The sequence below is a fragment of the Coenobita brevimanus genome, chromosome 27, assembly GCF_032717465.1.
Source record: "Coenobita brevimanus isolate Jiangsu-jjx chromosome 27, ASM3271746v2, whole genome shotgun sequence".
NCBI classification, from domain to species: Eukaryota; Metazoa; Arthropoda; class Malacostraca; order Decapoda; family Coenobitidae; genus Coenobita; species Coenobita brevimanus.
Window position 1 is genome coordinate 35,711,231 of NC_136980.1, and position 4,384 is coordinate 35,715,614.

A 4,384-nucleotide genomic window follows, 5' to 3' on the forward strand; every position below is an offset into this window, starting at 1 on the left:
GTAAAATCTGCTCCCAAGAGATTAGGTGTGCTAAACCGACTCTGTACCTTCTTTATCCCTGCACAGTTGTTGACTTTATACATGAGTTTTATTCGCCCCTGTGTGGAGTACAACTCTCATGTGTAGGGAGGCTCCCCACATACAGCTCTTCTCAATAGGGTGGAGTCAAAAGCTTTTCGTCTCATTAACTCTCCTCCTCTTACTGGCTCCCTTCAACCTCTGTTCCTTCGCTGCACTGTTGCATCTTTATCTCTTTTCTATCACTACTTCAATGGTCACTGCTTCTCCAAATTGTCTGCTTGCATCCCTCCACCTCTACGACGGGCGCGTAGCACCCGTCTAGCAACAAACTCTCATCCCTTTTCTGTCCAACTCTCTAATGCAAGAGTTAACCATTACTTCCAGTCCTTCATTTATGGAACAGGTCAACTCAACTCTGGAACTATCTCCCTCTGTCTATTTCCTACTTCCTATGATCTCCAGTCTTTCAAACGCAACATGTCCAAGTATCTCGAAAGGAACAGATCTTGAATTTGGCTGTCTTTTGTACTGTTTTTGTTTTTTTCTTGAAAGGAACGGTTTGTGTGCTCCTGGCCTTTGGTTCCTTCTTCCTTGCATTAAAAAAAGAAAAAAAAAACTGCCATATTCATTCATTCATTCATTCATTGCCAGACGCCATGTATCCCACACGGGGTGGCCAAGGGCTTAGAGTTAATTGTTTTACAGGGAAGGGCACTAATCCTCCACCAACCCCACTTGACACGTAGGGATGCCAACAGCATCTGGTGTTCCCAGGCGGTCACCCATCCAAGTACTAACCAGACCCAACGTTGCTTAACTTCGCTGATCGGAGAGGAAGCGGTGTACTCAACGTGGCATGGCCGTTGGCTTATGCTTTCTCCAATTCCATGAAGACCACATACAAGTTCTTTCCCTTTGTAGAAACTTTTCCACTAAAGTCCTACGAATGAATATCAGATCTACACAATCTCTCCCATTCCTAAAACTTCCCTTTTCCTCTCCAACTAATTCCTCTGTTATTTCGCTGTCAGTAAGTATTCTACCATATACTTTTCCTATTACACTAAGAAGACAAATGCCCCTATGATTACCACACACTTATTTTTCTTTGTATATATATATATATATATATATATATATATATATATATATTAATATGTATATGTGTGAATATATATATATATATATATATATATATATATATATAAATATATATATATATATATATATATATATATATATATTAATATGTATATGTGTGAATATACATATATATATATACACTCAATCTTCGTAAACCGCGTGTTTATAAACCACGGATTCGTAATCCACGGCAAAGTGGCTGTCAGACTGCCAGCACTCTTAAACTGCTGTTAAGTTACGAAAATCGTGGATCTAGGCACCGAAGTGGGCCTTTTCCGAGGAGAATCGTAAACTATGGCATTCAATTTGATAACCGCGACCCAACAACCAATCACCACCCATCCCTGGTGGCAAGTATGCATACTAATGCCGCCATGTTTTTGTTGTTCTGCCTGCCAACCCGCACAGTACAGAGCATCACCGTGCGGTACGAGAGCTACCTACCTTTTTTTGTGCACTTTCCCCCCACATCCTACCTTCCATGGCCCCTCCCGAACCCCCGAAGAAGTGCTCTAAGCCCTGTGGCATCAAGAAGGAGCCGCCGTTGTCATACAGTCAACGTTTGGAGCTCATTTGTTGTGTTGAGAAGGGAGAGAAGTTTGCAAGCCTGGCGAAAGAATATGGGAGGAACGAGTCGACCATAAGGATGATCTACAAAACCGGGGAGAAACCAAAACAAAACCAGGCAGACTTTGAGGGCTTCCTGAGGGAGGCTGAGGAGCTGGAGAAGGGAGAACAGCATGAGGGAGCACCCCAACCTCATGCTGAGAGGTTCTAAGTTCTTCCCAACACCACCCCACTTCATTCACTTAAGCAATATCGTTATAGGATTAAGGTGAGATCCCTTAACCTTGCTTATTTCTATTACATACATGCACTGAATATTCCGAAATTTGTATGTTTGTGTTTGATGGTGCCTAGATAGGTGTAGGTAGGGTGCTGTGGGGGGTGGTTGGCCAAAGTCCAGACCCTAATTAATTTTTCACATAAGAGTTATTATTTATAAATCGTGGAATTTGTAATCTGCGGCAGTGGTCCAGACCCAAATTGCCATGGTTTATGAGGATTGAGTGTATATATATATATATATATATATATATACAACTATATATATATATATATATATATATATATATATATACAACTATATATATATATATATATATATATATATATATATATACACACACACACACACACACAGTATCCCTGCTTGTCGTACGAGGCGACTAAAAGGGTTGGTGGTGGGTTAGTGCCCCACCCCGTAAAAAGAACTAACTAAACAAGCGAATAAAGCGCCTCGGACCAGGACTGACCATACGTTGACGACTAAGGAACGGACAAAGGACATTCTGAGGGTGGGAACGTGGAATGTGAGAGGAGTGAATGATGAAGTGAAAGAGAGAGAGATTGTTCAGGTGCTTGAGGATGCAAGAGTGGATATATGTGGATTGACTGGAAAGGTGAAAGGGTGAGAGAATGGGAATATGGTTTAGGTATATGTGCAGGAGTTAATGAGAATGAGAGGGCAAGAGAGGGAGTGTGTCTGATGATATGCAAGAAGTGGAAGGAGAATATAAGAGAGTATGGAACAGTGGGTGCAAGGATTGTATGGGTAAGGATGAAAGTAGGTATACAAGCGTGGGCGATTGTATGTGTGTATGCTCCAACAGAGGACCGAGTGGCAAGAGTGAAAGATGAGTTTTGGGCGAGAGTAGAAGCATGTATGGACAAGTTTGAGAGGAGTGAGAGAGTGTTTTTGATTGGAGACATGAATGGCAAAGTTGGGAATGTACGAGTGGATGGAGTGGTTGGTCAGTGGGGTGTGCCAGCTGAAGTAGATGGGAATGGTAGTGCTTTGGTGGACATCTGTGCTGGTAGGGGGTTGGCAATAGCCAACACCTACTTTCGGCATAAGATGATCCACCGGTATATATGGAGAGTAATGAGGAGGATGGATGGTGAACTTGTTGAACGAAAGGCAATGATAGAGTACGTGTGTGTGGATGAGCGAATGAGAAGACAAGTGTTGGACGCAAGAGTGTGGAGAGGGTGGGGGAATGGAGTCTCGGACCATCACTTAGTGATGGCCAAGGTAAAGGTGCAAAGGAAGTGGTTGAGGAGACGGAGGGGAAGACAGGAGGAAACAGCTCCTGTGAGAAGAGTGGAGATTTTGTAAGATAGTGAGAAAGTAGCAGAGTATAAGAGCATAGTGGAAGAAAGGTTGGGAAGGTATGAGCTAGAGCAGATGGAAGGGGTGGAAGACGTATGTAAAATATTTACGGAAGAGATAGGCGCAGCGTGTGAGGTGGTTTGTGGAGTGAGGAGGAGTTGCAAGGGTGTGCAAGGGACAGCATGGTGGAATGATGAGGTGAAACGAGCTGTGGAACAAAAGAAGAAGGCATATAGTGAATGGTTAGCGAGTAGAGGTAGGGGAGAAGATCAGAGAGAGAAGAGAGAGGTATATGTGAGCAGGAGAAGGGAGGTTAAGAGACTGGTGAAGGAGAGTAAGAAGAAAGTGGATGAAGAGTTTGGGAGAAATCTGAGTGTGAAATGGAGGGAGAGTAAGAAATTGTTTTGGAAGGAGGTAAAGAAAGTAAGGCAGTGTGAAAGAGTTAATAGTATGGGAGTGAAAGATAGGAATAATAGATTGTTGGTGGAGAAGAGAGAGAAATTGAGGAGATGGAAGGAGCACTTTGAGGATTTGTTGAATGTAGAGAGTGGCAGCAGTGCGAGTATAAGTGGTTGGGGAATGGCTGGGAGAAGAAGAGATGAGAGGAGGGAGGAAGAGATCAGTAGGGCAGAAGTAGTGGAAGTGATGAAGAAGATCAAGTTGGGAAAGGCCCCAGGAATTGATGGAGTGTGTTGTGAAATGCTGAGGTTTGAGGGTGAGATTGTTGTGGAGTGGATATGGAAGTTGTGTAGATTGGCTTGGGAAGAGGGAAGGGTTCCAGAGGGCTGGAAATCAGGTATAATTGTTCCTTTATACAAAGGAAAAGGGGAGAGAGAGGTATGTGGTAACCATAGGGGTATTTGCCTTCGTAGTGTGACTGGTAAAATATATGGTAGAATACGCATTGATAGGGTTAGGCATATGACAGAGGAGCTAGTTGGAGAAGAACAAGGGGGATTTAGGAAGGGAAAAGGGTGTGTAGATCAGATATTTGTTCTAAGATGTTTAGTGGAGAAGTATCTAGAGAAGGGAAGGAAAGTGTATGCT

General features: G+C 43.0%; 1 non-coding gene across 1 annotated transcript; it reads right to left on the reverse strand.

The window, feature by feature from the left end:
• Positions 1-770: 770 nt before the first annotated feature.
• Positions 771-889, reverse strand: LOC145394603 (5S ribosomal RNA). Its single transcript, XR_013896461.1, has one exon. It is a non-coding gene; the product is annotated as a 5S ribosomal RNA (ribosomal RNA).
• Between the last annotated feature and the right edge of the window lie 3,495 nt (positions 890-4,384).